The sequence below is a fragment of the Rutidosis leptorrhynchoides genome, chromosome 9, assembly GCF_046630445.1.
Source record: "Rutidosis leptorrhynchoides isolate AG116_Rl617_1_P2 chromosome 9, CSIRO_AGI_Rlap_v1, whole genome shotgun sequence".
Lineage (NCBI taxonomy): Eukaryota > Viridiplantae > Streptophyta > Magnoliopsida > Asterales > Asteraceae > Rutidosis > Rutidosis leptorrhynchoides.
The window spans coordinates 41,138,232-41,160,398 of record NC_092341.1 but is presented as its reverse complement, the minus strand read 5'-3'; the positions used below and the strand labels follow the sequence as shown (position 1 = coordinate 41,160,398).

The 22,167-nt window shown below is 37.2% G+C and overlaps 1 pseudogene; it reads right to left on the bottom strand.

Annotated features, from left to right (window-relative positions):
* Positions 1 to 279: 279 nt before the first annotated feature.
* On the bottom strand, positions 280 to 21,448 carry LOC139866030 (nucleotide pyrophosphatase/phosphodiesterase-like; annotated as a pseudogene).
* Positions 21,449 to 22,167: the final 719 nt, after the last annotated feature.

Genomic DNA, 22,167 nt, shown 5'->3' with positions numbered 1-22,167 from the left:
TCTACACCCTCATCGGATACAAAATATTAGAAATCATAGTAATAAAATAAAATTTGTATCAAACACATAAAATATATTGCTAGTGAAGTTTGAACTTTTTTAACTATTGTAACTTTTATTATCTTATTTATATTATTGACATGGAGTCATACAAATTTGTATCCTCAAGCAGTGACAGTACATGAAATAGGAGACTGGTTTTCATAAACCATTATCTGATGCATGTACAATTATTTGTGTAACTGCTGTTGCAACTTTTAAGTTTTAACGTACGATAACTTATTGTGCCCAAGTGGTAGCCTCACAACCATCATGTACACATGCAAGAACATCCCTATAGTCTCTTGAGATTGTGAATTTATCATAAGCTAAACCATCACTACTCTTTTTGTACTCAAGCAGAAGCGAAGAGTGATTAAACGCTGTTAGTTTGACAAATCCCCAGTCTCGGTCTTTATATAAGCTCCAAGACGTATTAATCGTCGTGAAATCTGAAAAATGACTCTCGCCTCCACCAACTACAACATGAATTGTGCCATTTACCGTTCCGGAATAGTGAGACATCCCCTGCTTCACACATTGGTTCTACACTCGCACCACAAGATAATACGACAAGTTAGTAAATGTGACATGGATATTTATGCCAACATTCTTAGGATTGTCGTTAACGTGTATAAAAGTGTTATACAATTCTAACTCTCACATTAAAATCGATATATAAATGGCAGACCTACTAAGGGTCAACTGCAGTTGGCCGCCCTCGACAAGCCAAACTTTTTTCAGTGTATTGATGTGTTAAAATTCGACGTTTAGTGTGTGTGTGTAACGACCCGACTTTTTCGACTTGCTTTTGTGCTTTGTGTTTTCACGAAACTGCGTATTTGTGCGTACTGAGCTATATTATACTCTGGGAACTCCCTACATGTTGATTACTTTCATTTATATGTTAAAACGTATCATTAAGTACGTAGGATACTTAGCTTAACCCTCGGAAGCCTTTATGACCGTTAGTGTCACTTGACTTTTTTAACGAACTGCGTACTGCGTACACGTTTAACTTTTGTCGTAATAGGAATATTATGACTACGAAATACTAATTGTTATTTTATAATAACAATTACTTGGGTTTTTGGATGCTTAATTACGCTTAGTAATTTACTAGAACACACTAGCTAGTCTTGTTGGACTTTCTATCTTGTTGGACCTTAGCCCACCCTACACTAGTTAGTGGACTATTTAATTAGCCCAATTATAAGTAACTAGTGACCCATTAATAAGTAAGACAAATGCCCATTTATTAGAGGGAACATGCTAGCATTTTTGTCAAGTATTATCCTTAATGTTGCATGAGATCATAACATAAGCACCAACTTTAGACAACCATTAACCAAAAAGTGAAAAAGGTGTCCCCCTTGTCCCCTTGAAAACCTACGGCCTAGACCACCCACCCACACCCTCACCACCTATAAATACAAGCCTTATTCCATCCATTTTACACTTGCTTTCATTTGTAATTTACACACACTTACTCTCTAATTCTTTCTCTCTCTAAAAAGTGTAAGTATTTGATTTTTCTTCGTCTTCTTCCTCTCACTCTCACGAAATCATCATCATCATCATGGGTCTAGTTTTTTAGCTTTTGATCTTGATTACATCTTGTAGATTCAAACATGGATTTGAATCCTTCAAGAACATGGAAGATTCAAGCTTTCTAGCTGTAACATCCCGTTTTTCCCGTACGTATCGAAAGGTACCTACTTAATCAGTTGTACGTTTATAACTCGTTAGCTTATGCGTAAATGTATGAATATATATATATACATATATGTGCACTTGATAATGTGTGCATGTATAAGTTTAATCATGGGTTTGGTTAGCGTTAAGTCTTGTGAGACTCTTGTGGAAGGCTAGGTGAACATAGGAAGCGGGTTTGGATTGTGCAATGTAAATAAAATCGAAAAGTGTATAAGTTGGCCGAGCTGTCCAGTTCTAGCCTTAGGCCGCGCCGCAATAACTGGGTCCGCGCCGCGGCATAACAAGCAAATTGGGATCAGAAGTTGGCTTAAGAAGGGTATATTTTCCCTTTATGTGTCGCACCGCGACGATTAAGGTCGCGCCGCGACAGTTCTGCAGTTCTGATTCCGGTTTTAGCTTAAATTAAATGACTTTGAGGGACAAAATGGTAATTTGACATGTAAATCTGATTGGAGCATTAACTCTCCACCACACATCCATTTATTTCATTTTCATTTCCATTTTCTTTCCTATTTCTCTCCCAAAACACAAAACCCACCTAGCTTGATCTTGAGATTTGAAGTTGGAGATTTGTGAATCAAACCTAGGAGCGAGATTTAAAGTTGTTCCTTGTGTCTCTAGCTACGCGTTGATAGTCTCGGTAAGTTCTAACTCTAAGTTTGAGTTTTTATTGGTTAATGACTAGGGTTTTGGGTACTAGTGATTTGTATGACCCATTTGAGGGTAAAATGGGTGAGTTTGGGTTATGTTGTTGTAATTAAACCCTAATAGCCATAATCTAGGGTTTTGGCCTTGTGATTTGAGGTTGTAAGTGTCAATTGGTGTTGTTAGTCGCTAATGCACTTTAAGATTTATGAAAGAAGGGTTAATGGGTAAGTTTGACTTGATTGTGAGTTTAAGTGAGTTAAAATGGGTCAAAATGTACTAGTTGACCTAATGGGATGAAATGGGTATGGATTACCCTAAGTTTTGTGTTAATTGAAGATTAATAGACTTTAATTCACTAGTCTTAGTGATTAAAGTCGAGTCTTGGCCATTTATGGGCGGTTGTGAGTAGTGGAGTCATTTAATGCAAATTGGGACATTAAATGCTCAAGTGGGAGTATTGTGGTTAATCCCACTAGTTGTGAAATTGAATGTGCACTTAATGATTTAGGTACATTGCGTTGAAGCTCGGAAGTGCTAAATCATCATCCTTGTGACAAGGTGAGTGGAATAATTATGCGTTCATGTATATGGCGTGTTTATTTGTGAATATTATGGTATGAACCACGTGCCGGTAGTGCCATAACATGTGTGGGATAAGATGTGAACCACGAGCCGGCAGCATCGAGTGTGAACCACGAGCCGGTAGCACTATAAACTAAGTTGTGAACCACGAGCCGGTAGCATCGAGTGTGAACCACGAGCCGGTAGCACTATAAACTAAGATGTGAACCACGAGCCGGTAGCATCGAGTGTGAACCACGAGCCGGTAGCACTATAAACAAGTATGACTCAAATGGGTATGGTGTGAACCACGAGCCGGTAGCACATAGCGTTATTGGTTAACCATATTGAGATTGTTGTTTGTTAGCATATAAAATATATTGAGTTGAGCATATGCTAATGAAGTGGTGTGATAATGTACGACTTGTTAGTGTTACGGGTATGTTGACATGCTATTTGAGTTACAAGTTCGTATGAGGTATTTGGTATTGTGATTGCAAATGGATAGGTTATATATATGTATGTATAATTGTTGCACTCACTAAGCATTGCTCACCCTCTCGTTGTTTACCATTTTATAGGTTCTGGCTTGGACAAGGGTAAGGGCATACGGTTGGATTAGTTGTCTCCCGTTTGTGTTGACAGGGGATGCTTTTGGGATAGCTTTTGAAGTGGCCGAACGTTTTGGGTAGTTTAGCCCCAAACCATGCTCGAGTGTCGTTTGGATTATAAACTACCATTTGTTGTTGGTCAAACTAGTATCACATTCGTTAATGGCCTTTGTGCCTTTTTGTAGACATTAAACTCGTAGTGTGTTTTGACGAATCGTGTGGAATGTGTTACATATTTAATTGGCGCGTAAATGTGTATTATTTAAAAAAAAAAAAAAATTATCGTACGGAGTACGGGTTGGGTTGTTTCACTAGCTTTGAATCTCCACCTACTTTGTAGATCTAAATCTTTTAGCTTTAATCTTGTTATTTTGTTATAAAGATTCAAACTTGTGTTTGTAATCTTCATGTATCTTAAAGATCCAAGCTTTATACTTCAAGATCTTCAAGAACACTAAAGATCCAAGCTTTTTAGCTTAGGGTCTCATTATTATGTTAAAGATCTTAGCTTTTTAGCTTATGGTCTCATTACTTTCATTATTTGTTAAAGATCTTAGCTTTATAGCTTATGGTCTCATTAATCTTGTAAAGATTCAAGCTTTCTAGCTTTGTAATCTTAAAACTTGTGTGAAAAGGATCCAAGCTCTCTAGCTTAGGGTTCCATCACTTTATTTGATTTAGATTATGTTCATATTTGTTTGATTGAAGTAAAGTTTGTAGCTTTAGTTGCAAATAGAACTTGTATTTGTGTTAAGACTAAGGATATGATGTAACCTTAGTTCATCATTCATCTAAGACTCTCAAATGAGTTGTGTTCTTACTTGGTCTTAACATATTGTGTATTGATGGTTGAATCTTGGTCAAGGTTATGCTAACCCATCAATGATTTGTACACTTGAAGCTACAAGCATCAAGGATGAGAACCGTGATGAGCATCAAGCACCAAGAACCCCACTGGAGCACTTGTTTACTGTTTTTTAGGATCTGATCAGATTCCTGGACTTCTGGAAAATTGATTTTCAGTTAGTTCGTTTCAATTAGATGACTTTTCGTTTAGGCCTCGTCTTAATCCGATATACGGTTTAGGATTTATGGCCTTCCGAAAGTCACTATGCCTTTGTAACATTGTGCTGAAATTTCTGACCTACTCGCACTTAAGCCGTCGCCACGGTCAAACGAAGACGATTTAGGTTCTAAAAATTGTTCAGCGGTTAGAGGACTCATATACGGAGCCATAGCCACTGACTACGTGTCTTTTCGTTTTGTATAGAGGTCGCAACATCTGTCCGAAGTCAGCCTTTTGTTTCGATCTCTATTCTTGTTAAACTTACCTTAGTGTTGATGAATGATGATGATAATGATGATGATCGATGATGACACTTAAACTTAATTTATTCATTTTTAAACTTATTGGGACAACATACTGACCTAGTGACCTTTGACTTAGGTTGACGACCTTTCAGACCGACTTACTACCTGCATACGTTTCATATCGACTTTTAATGCTTATTCACTGTGAGTTATAGCTTCCCTTTTTACTCATACTATTTTTGGGACTGAGAATACATGCGCTTTTTACGTTTTACTTACTTGACACGAGTACTTAAATTTTACATATGCGTGGGTTATATAACGGCATAAACATTCCCCTTAGCACGGTAACGTTTAATCATTGGTTTTGAACCGGTGAACGCGAATATTAGATATGGATCCATAGGGTTTGACATCCCCACTCGGGCTAGTCGCGCTAGCATTTAACGGGTGTTTGATACTTCGAGGACATACGCACTCGCCAAGTGTACTTTTAGGGGGTATTACTATTACGTTAAGTTAGTTACCGGGTGCCCACGGACAAGCATATACTTTTCATACTGTTTTGAATATGATAACTCGTGGTCTACATTACTTTACTGATTACAAACTATAGCTCACCAACATTCGTGTTGAATTTTAAGCGTGTATTTCTCAGGTGCATAGACGATGTTGCTTCCGCTGTTAGACTTGCTATCTTGGTGTTTTAGACTTACTGTTATTGACCTGCTGTGTTAGATTTTCGCTGCATTACTTAGAGATGTCTCAATCATGAAACTTTATCTTGCATTCGTAACTTATGTTATTTTCAAATAATGACTTTGTAACGACCTTTGTGTCACGTTATCTTTTGTAAACGCTATCTTTTTATGAATGCAAACTGGTTTTCAAACAGCATGTAGTATTTGACCGTGTAAAGATCCTGTTGTTGACGAATCGTACACGATAGTTTTGTACGGGGCGTCACATTTGGTATCAGAGCATCGGTTGTAGGGAATTAGGTTGCATTAGTGAGTCTTGACCGAGCCAAGTAGGATTCAGTGATAGGACTAATCTACAACTTACTTGTTTAACTATTTCTGCGGAACTTACTGCATGCTACTGCTTACTTTTACTACTATGTGTACTTGATGTATGCTACAGCATGATACTATCTGATTTCGATTGCATGATACTTTTGTAGGATTTTGTTAATATTTCCATGATATGTACTGCTAGGATGCTGTAGTGCCTAATTACGTGCTTGCTATATGTCTTACTGACATGAAAAAAGTTATTTTTCCTTGTTTAGATGACAGACATGCTGCCCATGACCTTTGACTTTGAGAGTGACTCAGAGACGACTGTTGCCTCACCTACGATTGTTGCTGATTCACCACTACCCTTCGACGACTCTGGCGATTCACCTTCCAGTTTACTCGTGCTTGACCTTATGGATGTCTCAGACGGAGACGAGGATCCAGAGGAGATTCCAACACCACCTAGCCCTAGACACCTGGGGCCACAGCACCATCCCGGTGGTACTGTGATTCCTGGGGGAAATGGGGACGGTCCTTTCCGTAATGAGCGAGGACATTGGGTCAGACGCCTTGCTGATGGACGTGTTGTTCCGATTCCACCAGGCAGATATCGACTTATGACCACCGGCCTAGCAGATCCACCTTCAGATGATTCAAACGATTCATCATCCGATGACTCCAGCGAGGAGGATTCCGAAGAGGATCCCAAGGATGATTTCGAGGAGGACCCTGAGGAGGAGCCCGTGTAGCCGCCCTCTACCCCGCCGAAGAAGCGATATCGTTTCGATAGTACCATTATCCCAGGGATTAACGGAGGAAGACCATTCGTGGATGCACATGGACAGTTGGTTAGGGTCACAGCCCGTAAGAGGGTCGTACTGTATCCCGCCGATCCATTCGTGCGTAAGACCACCCGCACTGTGCCGTCTACATCTGCACCACCTGCACCATCTGCACCATCTGCACCACCTGCCCCACCACCATCCCCCGTCATCGAGGAACTGACGAGGGAAGTGCATATCCTCCGTGCTCGGGTAACTGAACTCGAGGATCAGATGTCCCACCTGATGGACATCATTTACCCTCCATCACCGTAGGATTATTGTATTAGATTTTCTTATGTAACTCTGTTAGTAGTTTCATGTTTTACTTATGTGTTGTATGAACCTTATGCGGATGTATGCAACATTCTTATTAATGAATATAACTTAATGTTGTTTAAATTTTGTACGGTGTTCTATTTACGCTACTGTATGATGATCTTGTGGTATCTGTATCTGGTTGCTTTACTTAATTGTGTGGTGTGTTCCATACTGGGTGCCTTATGCTATAATATTGTTGAATGCGGAATTTTGACGTAAGTCGAAACTTCTGTTCAGAGGAACAATGGAAAACGGAAAAGTCCCAAGGGAAACGCCCACAACAGCACAGATTGAGGAAATGATTGCTACTCGAATAGCCACAGCTATGGCGAATGCCAACCCTGCTCTAACTCCACCGGCCAACCCAGCTGTTCAGAACGGGTGTACCTATAAGGAATTCCAAAGCTGCAAGCCCCACAATTTCAGTGGTACATAAGGGCCAGTTGGACTGACGAGATGGTTTGAGAAGTTGGAAGCTGTGTTCCATGTGAGCAACTGTTCGAAAGTGAACAAAACTAAGTACGCCTCCTGTACTCTGTTGGACGGCACTTTAACCTGGTGGAACACGCTTGCTCAGGCTAAAGGAATTGACGAGGCTTATGCTACCCCGTGGGAGGAATTCAAAGGGGCTATGATCGAGGAGTACTGCCCCAGAACGGAGATTCAGAAAATGGAAGCTGAGTTTTGGGAGCTGAAGGTTGTGGGAACCAACCTTGATGGCTATAACCGAAGGTATTTAGAGTTAGCTTTGATGTGCCCCACGATGGTTACCCCTGAATTTAAGCGAATGGAACGATACTTGTGGGGACTTCCCAAGACCATTCAGGGAAATGTTACCTCTTCGAAACCAGCAGATGTCTCGGAAGCTATGCGCATGGCGCACACCCTGATGAACCAGATCATCCGCAAGGAACCAGAGAAAGCGAAATCAGAATTAGGAGCTAGTTATGAGAAGCGTAAGTGGAAAAGCAACAAAGGGAAGGTCTTTGATCAGAACCCAGCTAAGAGACATGAGGGTTTCAAGGGAAACAACGACTGGAGGAACCCCAACCCGAACCCTAGCTCGAACCCTAACTACAAGGGTAGTCTTCCGTAGTGCAAGAGATGCTACAAGCATCATACATGGTACTGCAACGTGGTCTGTGAAAAGTGTAAAAGGACTGGGCACATTGGCAGGGACTACAAGATTACCACCTGAGCTGTGAAGACAAACCCTTCTAGACCAAGAAAGTGTTTTGAGTGCGGTCAACAGGGCCACTTCAAGAATGAGTGCCCGAACAAGAAGAAGGATGCCGGACCAGCACATGTGAGAGTTTTCAACATGAACGCTCGAGATACCCGTGAGGATCCTGATTTGGTCACAGGTATATTCACTGTCAATAATCTACTTGCTTATGTCTTATTTGATACGGCGGTGCCGATAGGAGTTACGTATGTAGACATTTTTGTTCTAAGATAGACTGGTCTTTAGTGCCTTTGGACGAGAGTATTCTGGTTGAAGTAGCCAATGGGAAACTGGAGAAGGCTGACCAAATTGGCCGAGGAGGCATAATAAACCTAGCCGGTGTGGACTTTGAGATTGATTTGATACCCATCAATTTGGGAAGCTTCGATGTAACAATTGGTATGGACTGGTTGTCCAAAGTAAGAGCAGAAGTTGTTTGTAGAGAGAAGATTATCCGTATATCTCGCGAAGACGGTGTGCCATTGATCGTACACGGAGAGAAAGGTAGCCCAAAGTTGAACCTCATTAGTTGCATGAAGGCACATAAAGTCATGAGGAAAGGGCGTTTTGCTATTCTGGCACATGTGAAGAAGTTAGAAACCGAGGAGAAGAGTGTTGATGATGTGCGGATTGTGAACGAATTTCCCGATGTCTTTCCGGAAGAGTTGCCTGGATTACCGCCGTCGCGATCAGTGGAATTCCAGATTGATCTAGTACCAGGAGCTGCACCTGTAGCCCGCACACCTTATCGACTAGCACCTTTTGAACTACAAGAGTTACAGAGTCAACTGCAGGAATTGCTAGACCGTGGATTTATCCAACCTAGTTCATCACCTTGGGGCGCACCTGTTTTGTTTGTGAAGAAGAAGGACGGATCTTTCCGCATGTGTATCGATTATCGTGAGCTGAACAAATTGACGATCAAGAATCGATATCCCCTTCCCAGGATTGACGATCTTTTCGATCATCTGCAAGGATCCAGCGTTTACTCTAAGATCGATTTACGATCAAGATATCACCAGTTGAGGGTGAAGGAGAGCGATGTGATGAAGACTGCGTTCAGAACCCGTTATGGTCATTATGAGTTTCTTGTGATGCCATTCAGTTTAACTAACGCACCTGCTGTATTCATGGATCTCAAGAATCGTGTATGCAAACCATACCTGGACAAGTTCGTTATCGTCTTCATAGATGATATCCTCATCTATTCCAGAAGTGAAGAAGAACATAAACAACATCTTCGACTAGTGTTGGAACTTTTGAGACAAGAGCAGCTTTATGCAAAATTCTCCAAGTGTGAGTTTTGGTTGAAGGAAGTCCAATTTATGGGTCATATTGTGAGCGACCAGGGTATCAAAGTTGATCCCGCAAAGATCGAAGCTATCAGCAAGTGGGAAACTCCCACTACTTCTACTCATATCCGCCAATTTTTAGGCCTCGCTGGTTATTACCGAAGATTCATTGAAGGTTTCTCTCTGATTGCACGTCCTTTGACTGTATTAACTCATAAGGGGAAGAAGTTCATTTGGGAAGCAGAGCAAGAGTTGGCATTTCAAACCTTAAAGCAGAAGTTAACCACCGCACCTATCCTATCTCTTCCCGAAGGCAGTGATGATTTTTTTGTGTACTTTGATGCCTCGAAAAATGGTTTTGGTTGCGTATTAATGCAAAGAACGAAGGTTATTGCTTACGCCTCTCGACAACTGAAGATTCACGAGCGAAACTACACTACGCACGATCTTGAACTTGGAGCTGTTGTCTTCGCACTCAGACTGTGGAGACACTATCTTTATGGAACCAAGAGTACCATCTTCACCGATCACAAAACCCTCCAACACATTTTCGATCAGAAACAACTGAATATGAGACAACGACGGTGGATCGAAACATTGAACGACTATGATTGTGAACTATGTTATCATCCCGGAAGGGCAAATGTTGTAGCTGATGCCTTGAGCCGAAAGGAGAGAATGGTACCACTTCGTGTCCGTGCCTTGAACATCACCATTCAGACGAATCTCAACAGCCAGATCCGAGTAGCTCAAGATGAGGCTCTCAAGGAGGAGAATATTTCTAAAGAGCACTTGAATATTCTCGTTTCTCGATTTGAGGTCAAGGAGACTGGACTTTGATACTTTGCCGGAAGAATTTGGGTGCCTAAATATGGAGATTTACGAAGCCTTATTCTAGATGAAGCTCATAAGTCAAGGTATTTGATTCATCCAGGAGCTGGTAAGATGTACCACGATCTCAAAGTTCAATATTGGTGGTCGAACCTTAAAAGGGATGTTGCAACTTATGTTGGAAAGTGTTTAACTTGTTTCAAGATCAAAGCTGAACATCAGAAGCCGTTTGGATTACTTCAACAACCCGAAATCCCGCAATGGAAGTGGGAAGGAATAACAATGGATTTCATCACGAAGCTACCGAAGACGGTAGGAGGTTATGATACCATCTGGGTTATCGTTGACCGTCTTACCAAATCTGCTCACTTCTTAGCCATGAAGGAAACCGATACGATGGAAAGACTGGCGAAGCTATACATAAAGGAAGTTGTATCTCGCCAAGGTGTACCCTTATCGATTATCTCAGATTGCGATACCCGTTTTGCTTCTAGATTTTGGCGTTCTTTGCAAGAACCCTTGGGAACACGTCTCAACATGAGTACCGCATATCACCCGCAAACTGAAGGACAAAGCGAACAAACGATTCAGACTTTGGAGGATATGTTGCGTGCTTGCGTTATTGATTTTGGAAAAGCTTGGGAAAAGCATTTGCCGCTAGCCGAATTTTCTTACAACTGAAATGTCCCGTTCATATTGATTATAAACATTCCATATTAATTGATTTAGTTGCGAGGTTTTGACCTCTATATGAGACGTTTTTCAAAGACTGCATTCATTTTTAAAACAACCATAACCTTTATTTTATCAATAAAGGTTTTAAAAGCATTACAGATGATCAAATAATGATAATCTAAAATATACTGTTTACACATGACCATTATATAATGGTTTACAATAGAAATATATTACATCGACATATGTTTCTTGAATGCAGTTTTTACACAATATCATACAAACATGGACTCCAAATCTTGTCCTTATTTTAGTATGCAACAGCGGAAGCTCTTAGTATTCACCTGAGAATAAACATGCTTTAAACGTCAACAAAAATGTTGGTGAGTTATAGGTTTAACCTATATATATCAAATCGTAACAATAGACTACAATATTTCATATTTCAATACACATCCCATACATAGAGATAAAAATCATTCATATGGTGAACACTTGGTAACCGACATCAACAAGATGCATATATAAGAATATCCCCATCATTCCGGGACACCCTTCGGATATGATATAAATTTCGAAGTACTAAAGCATCCGGTACTTTGGATGGGGTTTGTTAGGCCCAATAGATCTATCTTTAGGATTCGCGTCAATTAGGGTGTTTGTTCCCTAATTCTTAGATTACCAGACTTAATAAAAAGGGGCATATTGGATTTCGATAATTCAACCATAGAATGTAGTTTCACGTACTTGTGTCTATTTTGTAAATCATTTATAAAACCTGCATGTATCCTCATCCCAAAAATATTAGATTTTAAAAGTGGTACTATAACTCACTTTTACAGATATTTCCTTCCTCGAAAATAAGACTTGGCCACGAATCGATTCACGAACCTATACAAATATGTACATATATATCAAAGTATGATCAAAATATAATTACAACCATTTTTATTATGTTTTAAAGATTTGAGTGTATTAAGTCAGCTGTCCTCGTTAATAACCTACAACTAGTTGTCCACAGTTAGATGTACAGAAATAAATCGATATATATTATCTTGATTCAATCCACGACCCAGTGTATACACGTCTCAGGCTAGATCACAACTCAAAGTATATATATTTTTGGAATCAACCTCAACCCTGTATAGCTAACTCCAACATTACTGCATATAGAGTGTCTATGGTTGTTCCAAATAATATATATACATGGGTCGATATGATATGTCAAAACATTTGCATACGTGTCTATGGTATCCCAAGATTACATAATATATTAGAATACATGTATAATACAATATAAGTTAGCTAGGATATGATTTGTATAGATTTGTTAAACATTTCCCGTAGCTAAAAAGATAAAAAAATATCCAATCTTGTTTTACCCATAACTTCTTCATTTTAAATCCGTTTTGAGTGAATCAAATTGCTATGGTTTCATATTGAACTCTAATTTAAGAATCCAAACATAAAAAGTATAGGTTTATAGTCAGAAATTTAAGTTACATGTCAATTACTAAAGAGGTAGTCATTTTCGTCGAAAGAACGACATCTTGTTGACCATTTTGAAAAACATACTTTCACTTTGAGTTTAACCAAGATTTATGGATATAGTTTCATGTTCATATGAAAAATCATTTTTCCAGAAGAACAACTTTTAAATCAAACTTTATCATAGTTTTTAATTATCCAAACCAAAACAGCCCCCGGTTTCACTACGACGGCGTATATCCGATTTTATGGTGTTCATCGTGTTTCCAGGTTTTAAATTGTTTAGTTGATTTTAAAAGTAAAGTTAGAAGGATTAACTTTTGTTTGCGAACAAGTTTAGAATTAACTAAACTATGTTCTAGTGATTACAAGTTTAAACCTTTGAATAAGATAGCTTTATATGTATGAATCGAATGATGTTATGAACATCATTACTACCTCAAGTTTTCTGGATAAAACTACTGGAAATTAGAAAAATGGATCTAGCTTCAAAGGATCCTTGGATGGCTTGAAAGTTCTTGAAGCAGAATCATGACACGCAAACAGTTCAAGTAAGATTTTCACTCGAAATAAGATTGTTATAGTTGTAGAAATTGAATCAAAGTTTGAATATGAATATTACCTTGAATTATAAAGATAACCTACTCTAAATAATAAAGGTTCCTTGATCTTATATGATTACTTGGAATGGATTAGAAAGCTTGGAAGTAGACTTGCAAACTTGGAAGTATTCTTGATTTTTATGAAACTATACTTATGGAATTTATGAAGAACACTTAGAACTTGAAGATGAAACTTGAGAGAGATCAATTAGAAGAAGAAAATTAAAGAATGAAAGTGTTTGTAGGTGTTTTTGGTCGTTGGTATATGGATTAGATATAAAGGATATGTAATTTTGTTTTCATGTAAATAAGTCATGAATGATTACTAATATTTTTGTAATTTTATGAGATATTTCATGCTAGTTGCCAAATGATGGTTCCCATATGTGTTAGGTGACTCACATGGGCTACTAAGAGCTGATCATTAGAGTGTATATACCAATAGTACATACATCTAAAAGCTGTGTATTGTACGAGTACGAATACGGGTGCATACAAGTAGAATTGTTGATGAAACTGAACGAGGATGTAATTGTAAGCATTTTTGTTAAGTAGAAGTACTTTGATATGTGTCTTGAAGTCTTTCAAAAGTGTAAGAATACATATCAAAACACAACATGTATATACATTCTAATGGAGTCGTTAAGTCTTCGTTAGTCGTTACATGTAAGTGTTGTTTTGAAACCTTTAAGTTAACGATCTCAATTAATGTTTTTAACCCAATGTTTATTATATCAAATGAGATGTTAAATTATTATTTTATCATGATATTCTGATGTATGAATATCTCTTAATATGATATATACATTAAAATATCGTTACAACGATAATCGTTACATATAAGTCTCGTTTCGTAATTCTTGAGTTAGTAGTCTTGTTTTTACATATGTAGTTCATTGTTAACACACTTAATGATATATTTAAATATCATTTTATCATGTTAAATATAGTATATCAATATCTTAATATGATACATATGTATTTAGTAGACGTTATCATAACGATAATCGTTATATATATCATTTCGAGTTTCTTAACTTAGTAATCTCATTTCTTATGTATATCACACATTGTTAATATACTTAGTGAGATAATTACTCATCATAATCTCATGTCAACCATATATATATGTCTATATATACCACAACATGTAGTTTTTACAAATTTGTAACGTTCGTGAATCGCCGGTCAACTTGGGTGATCAATTGTCTATATGAAACTTATTTCATTTAATCAAGTCTTAACAAGTTTGATTTCTTAACACGTTGGAAACATTTAGTCATGTAAATATCAATCTCAATTAATATATATAAACATGGAAAAGTTCGGGTCACTACAGTACCTACTCGTTAAATAAATTTCGTCCCGAAATTTTAAGCTGTTGAAGGTGTTGACGAATCTTATGGAAATAGATGCGGGTATTTCTTCTTCATCTGATCTTCACGCTCCCAGGTGAACTCGAGTCCTCTACTAGCATTCCATCGAACTTAACAATCGGTATCTTGTTTTGCTTAAGTCTCTTAACCTCACGATCCATTATTTCGACGGGTTCTTCAATGAATTGAAGTTTTTCATTGATTTGGATTTCTTCCAACGGAATAGTGAGATCTTCTTTAGCAAAACATTTCTTCAAATTCGAGACGTGGAAAGTGTTATGTACAGCCGCGAGTTGTTGAGGTAGCTCCAGTTAGTAAGCTACTGGTCCGACACGATCTATAATCTTGAATGGTCCAATGTACCTTGGATTTAGTTTCCCCCGTTTACCAAATCGAACAACGCCTTTCCAAGGTGAAACCTTAAGCATGACCATTTCTCCAATTTCAAACTCTATATCTTTTCTTCTACTATCCGCGTAGCTCTTTTGTCGACTCTGGGCGGTTTTCAATCGTTGTTGAATTTGGATGATTTTCTCGGTAGTTTCTTGTATTATCTCCGGACCCGTAATCTGTCTATCCCCCACTTCATTCCAACAAATCGGAGACCTGCACTTTCTACCATAAAGTGCCTCAAACGGCGCCATCTCAATACTAGAATGAGAACTATTGTTGTAGGAAAATTCTGCTAACGTCTACCTCAGCCTAAAATTTCGGGACGAAATTTTCATTAACAGGTGGGTAATGTAACGACCCGACTTTTTCGACTTGCTTTTATGCTTTGTGTTTTCACGAAACTGCTTATTTGTGCGTACTGAGCTATATTATACTCTGGGGACTCCCTACATGTTGATTACTTTCATTTATATGTTAAAACGTATCATTAAGTACGTATGATACTTAACTTAACCCTCAGAAGCCTTTATGATCGTTAGTGTCACTTGACATTTTTAACGAACTGCGTACTGCGTACACGTTTAACTTTTGTCGTAATTGGAATATTATGACTACGAAATACTAATTTTTATTTCATAATAACAATTACTTGAGTTTTTGGATGCTTAATTACGCTTAGTAATTTACTAGAGCACACTAGTTAGTCTTGTTGGACTTTCTACCTTGTTGGACCTTAGCCCACCCTACACTAGTTAGTTGACTATTTAATTAGCCTAATTATAAGTAACTAGTGACCCATTAATAAGTAAGACAAATGCCCATTTATTAGAGGGAACATGCTAGCATTTTTGTCAAGTATTATCCTTAATGTTGCATGGGATCCTAACATAAGCACCAACTTTAGACAACCATTAACCAAAAAGTGAAAAAGGTGTCCCCCTTGTCCCCTTGAAAACCTACGGCCTAGACCACCCACCCACACCCTCACCACCTATAAATACAAGCCTTATTCCATCCATTTTACACTTGCTTTCATTTGTAATTTACACACACTTACCCTCTAATTCTTTCTCTAGTTCTTTCTCTCTCTAAAAAGTGTAAGTATTTGATTTTTCTTCTTCTTCTTCCTCTCACTCTCACATCATCATCATGGGTCTAGCTTTTTATCTTTTGATCTTGATTACATCTTGTAGATTCAAACATGGATTTGAATCTTTCAAGAACATGGAAGATTCACGCTTTCTAGCTTTGAATCTTCACCTACTTTGTAGATCTAAATCTTTTAGCTTTAATCTTGTTATTTTGTTATAAAGATTCAAACTTGTGTTTGTAATCTTCATGTATCTTAAAGATCCAAGCTTTATGCTTCAAGATCTTTAAGAACACTAAAGATCCAAGCTTTTTAGCTTAGGGTCTCATTATTATGTTAAAGATCTTAGCTTTTTAGCTTATGGTCTCATTACTTTCATTATTTGTTAAAGATCTTAGCTTTATAGCTTATGGTCTCATTAATCTTGTAAAGATTCAAGCTTTCCAGCTTTGTAATCTTAAAACTTGTGTGAAAAGGATCCAAGCTCTCTAGCTTAGGGTTCCATCACTTTATTTGATTTAGATTATGTTCATATTTGTTTGATTGAAGTAAAGTTTGTAGCTTTAGTTGCAAATAGAACTTGTATTTGTGTTAAGACTAAGGATATGATGTAACCTTGGTTCATCATCCATCTAAGACTCTCAAATGAGTTGTGTTCTTACTTGGTCTTAACATATTGTGTATATTGTGTGTTTATGGTTGAATCTTTGTCAAGGTGATGCTAACCCATCAATGAGTTGTACACTTGAAGCTACAAACATCAAGGATGAGAACCGTGTTGAGCATCAAGCACCAAGAACCCCACCGGAGCACTTGTTTACTGTTTTTTGGGATCTGATCAGATTCCTGGACTTCTGGAAAATATATTTTCAGTTAGTTCGTTTCAAGTAGATGACTTTTCGTTTAGGCCTCGTCTTAATCCGATATACGGTTTAGGATTTATGGCCTTCCGAAAGTCACTACGCCTTTGTAACATTGTGCTGAAATTTCTGACCTACTCGCACTTAAGCCGTCGCCACGGTCAAACAAAGACGATTTAGGTTCTAAAAATTGTTCAGCGGTTAGAGGACTCATATACGGAGCCATAGCCACTGACTACGTGTCTTTTCGTTTTGTATAGAGGTCGTAACATCTGTCCGAAGTCAGCCTTTTGTTTCGATCTCTATTCTTGTTAAACTTACCTTAGTGTTGATGAATGATGATGATAATGATGATGTCGATGATGACACTTAAACTTAATTTATTCATTTTTAAACTTATTGGGACAACATACTGAGCTAGTGACCTTTGACTTAGGTTGACGACCTTTCAGACCGACTTACTACCTGCATACGTTTCATATCGACTTTTACTGCTTATTCACTGTGAGTTATAGCTTCCCTTTTTACTCATACTATTTTTGGGACTGAGAATACATGCGCTTTTTACGTTTTACTTACTTGACACGAGTACTTAAATTTTACATATGCGTGGGTTATATAACGGCATAAACATTCCCCTTAGCACGGTAACGTTTAATCATTGGTTTTGAACCGGTGAACGCGAATATTAGATATGGATCCATAGGGTTTGACATCCCCACTCGGGCTAGTCGCGCTAGCATTTAACGGGTGTTTGATACTTCGAGGACATATGCACTCGCCAAGTGTACTTTTAGGGGGTATTACTATTACGTTAAGTTAGTTACCGGGTGCCCACGGACAAGCATATACTTTTCATACTGTTTTGAATATGATAACTCGTGGTCTACATTATTTTACTGATTACAAACTATAGCTCACCAACATTCGTGTTGAATTTTAAGCGTGTATTTCTCAGGTGCATAGACGATGTTGCTTCCGCTGTTAGACTTGCTATCTTGGTGTTTTAGACTTACTGTTATGGACCTGCTGTGTTAGATTTTCGCTGCATTACTTAGAGATGTCTCAATCATGAAACTTTATCTTGCATTCGTAACTTATGTTATTTTCAAATAATGACTTTGTAACGACCTTTGTGTCATGTTATCTTTTGTAAACGCTATCTTTTTATTAATGCAAACTAGTTTTCAAACAACATGTAGTACTTGACCGTGTAAAGATCCTGTTGTTGACGAATCGTACACAATGGTTTTGTACGTGGCATCACTGTGTGTGTGTGTGTATATATATATATATATATATATATATATATATATATTAAAAATTGACCTTTCCCCCTTTTTAACATTTTGCACGAGTCGAAAAATAAATCTGGATTCGTCACTAAATAACCGATATGTACACCACTTTTAAGACATTAAGGGATGTCGTTTGAATAATTCATATCATATTACGTAATCATTATAAATTATAGGAAGAAACCGGATATGAGTATGTACTGTCAACCAAGAGTGTTATGAGTTCAAGTCTCACAATCAACAATTCAACAATAATTAATAAAAATACTTAATATTAGAAGATAATTATAGTACCTGATATATAGGACATGTTCTCTCATAATTATGGACATGTCCGAAAAATGCGATGTCTACTTTATATTTCTGCCATAGTCTCGACCCATGTGCTCTTCAAACGCGCCCTCATTGGCTAAAAAATAATTAGAAGAATAGCCAAGAACGCGGTGTGCAGCAAATATGAGCCACGGCTATTTTTGCCTGTCGACTGATGCGAAACATTTTTCTAACCATTCATATTGTTCTGAGCCCTGCCTCCAATCATGCTCTGAATCTGCTATGCAGAAGTGAAACATTCCATAATCTGTTGAGTACCTATACAAAGAACAGATGTTTGAGTGTTAATATAACATTAAAAATTATCCACAAACGTATAAAAGGTTTAAAGAAAAATATTATTTTTACCAGAATTTAGCTCGGTTATCTGCTGGAACGTAGTACATGGTTTCAGCATGTACACCACACTCCCCACCTGAATCAGATGTGTCATAGAAGGATCCGGAATTAGGATAATCGCGTTCATGGTTGCCACTGCAAGATTTGAAACTAGTTGTTAGCTAATATACTGTTTAATCTCTCTTATTAGCTTAGATTACAATTAAATTATATAACTTAATAGCCATATACAAACCTAGCAATCATGTAAGGCTTTGTTGATGAAATGGATTGGACTTGTGCTGTAAATTGATCCCATTGCGAAACAATCCATTTGCATATGGCAGATCCCCTATATGGAACACTATATCATAGTTGTTAAGGTCACCCGTTAATTGGTCCGTAGTAATTAGAGATCCGGTCTGATAATTTGCATACTCATTTGACCCATCACGTTTTGCCTAAAATATATCAGTATGGCAGAATCATTATATTGATTTTCAATGTACTTATTGTTAATAAATTAAACTCGACATAATCGGGTAAACAGACAAGGTTTCCTTTGTTCAGGCTACCATGGAGGGTAATTTTTTACTCAGATGTACATGATCTAATCGGGATATCACGTTACCATTTCCAACAATGTTCACTGGCAATTAACCATATAATATGCTTATTCCGAGGTTTGAACATGAGATCTCTTGTGAGAATACCAGGACCTCAACCACTCTAGGCTATTATGGGATAGTTAATAAATTAAACTTAACATGTCTTTTACTAATATATTCAAAATCTTGTTTCTAGTACCTTTCCCATGTCGCCAAATATAATAACACGTTGCAACGAGTCCTGTCCTGGATATGGAGATGATTTGAATGAATACATTTTACTCCATACAATAGATCCATTTGACACCTGATGTCCCATTCTGTAACTATACCTGGTAAATATTGAAGAAAATAGTATTAATAGTAATATACATTCGTAATATTAACTTAAGGTACTATGGAGGCTAGCCTACACGGTGTTTGGCCATAGTTCCTTTAAGAAACTGGTGTGGATAAAACCAGGATCGCACCATCCAACTGTACGTGCAGGAGGGCCTACATGAAATTAAAAAAATCCCATTATTTTATTTTAGATGATTATCTTACCACTACTTAAAATATTGATTTTTCTAACGGGTTAAAAAAATGTTGTGCGTAATAGTTATGTGACTTTAAAGTGACAGTATTTACAACACTTTTATGCATGTTAATGACCTTAAGGCTGACGTTAGAAGAATCCTTGAAATGTATATGATAAACCGTAAATGGTTAACTAACCACACATGCTGCTACGAGTGAAGGTTAATGTTCCAGCCGGAGAAAGCTTTCTGCTTTAGCCATTCATTCCCCATTGAACTAACGGTGTGGCTTCATCGACGTTGTAACCACTTGTCCATGTCACTGTCATCTAACATTGAACGCCATACAATTTTGTGACCACTTGTACTAATTATTTCATTTCATACAAAAAAAAAAAAAAAAAAAAAAAAAAGTGTACCTCATCCCAAGCCTTCCCATGAGCAAGACGCGGGTATAAAGGGGCCTTCGGGTTTGCAAATGATATAGGAGGTGAAACAGACACCAACTTTGGCTGTAGTCAGAAAAACATAATTAGTTACATAGAATTTGCAAAATGTTTAACTTTGTAATGAAAAAGTAATTACACACACATTTGCTAATCCGCCTGAAAATAATGCAAACGCAAAATCTGCACGTTGATTGATAATCTGAAACCTCAATGAAGCTTTTCCGGTTGTCGCATAGTCGGCAGTCGAATGGTTTGCAAACATGTACTGTTACAGAACATATTTCTTGTCATACTATGAGCATTATACGGTTATACCATCTTTTATTAGAACCACTTCAATATTTTTTTTGAGAATGGTAAATAACTAAATATCATACCTTTAAGCTGTACATAGGTATGGTACATCTTTTCTTCTACCAGCTTCAGAGTAACAGAGTGATGCACTACCACATTTACTCAATTTCATAAATAAATAAATAATAAAAGATAAATAAATTTATAACTAAAATGCAAGCATTTCCAGAAGCATTTTAGTCCCTAAAAGATGATACGGAGTATTAATTACTTGAAGTTTGCGGGTGAAAAAACTCCAACCCAATCGTCCTTAGATGGTTCAGGGTATTGAAGATTAACGTCGACCCATTCAGTGTCCTCACCCTACATTATATACACGTTTTTCATATTAACATTAATTAACACTTATACTAACATGCAAACAGAAGTGAATGGCTTTCTTTATTCGTTGAGATCAAGCACATATATGTTACTACTTGTTCTTGTATGTCCAGGAAAAAAGTAAATGTTTCGATACCTTTAACCCCAGAACAACTGGTTTAGCGCTAATGGAAGCTGATTCATGGAGAGCGAAAATAGTCTTTTGAATGTTGATCTTGGCGAGTGGTTGTTCGCCCATAAGCGCATGGATATGGCGGTCAAGATCATTGGTTTTGAGATTAGAGTAAGATGAAGCATTACAAACTGTTTTAAAAAGAGCATTTGATAAAAGCAAGGAGAACAATGTGAACAAATTATGGATTGTTAACATTGCTTCAAACACTTCTATAAACAATTATCAAAAGAGTATGATTCATAGTCTACTTATATCTAGCTAGTAATCACATATTCATCGAAAAAAAAATACAAGAAACAGTTTCATGAATGCCATGTGAATGCCATGTCAGCAAGTTTGTTAGACCATGTGACAAGGTTGTGGGAAAATTTTAAGTGAAGTATTATGATGTGAAAATATTGTGGGATAAAGAGGTTCAGTGGGAATTATTGTGGACACAAAATTACAAATGTGGAATGTCTCGTATACAAAGAAAAATTAGTACAATCACAAATAGTCGTATCCCTTTAAAAGAAAAAAACAAATAGTCTCATCAATGGCTCACTTGTACAAAATGGAATTATCAAATTGATGTTGCAACTAAAACTCTTCACCAATAATTTAACTCTATACATGTACACCAATATTACTTTTCTAAATACAATCAAAATAATTATTTATCGTTAACAAATATGAAAGACAAATTATTATTTATTGTCGATAAAGTGTGATAATTATATTTTTCTCAAATGCGCCTTTTAGGGCTAGCTAATAATTTTGTAATGAAGACATTATTATATATATTCGTGTAAAATATCAAGTTAGGTGTGTGTAGCTTACTTTAAAAAAAGTAATGCATACTGCCGGCATTACAATATATAAATGTTATTGTTACAATTTGTTACATATTTACCGTCACACAATTTTCATTTCTT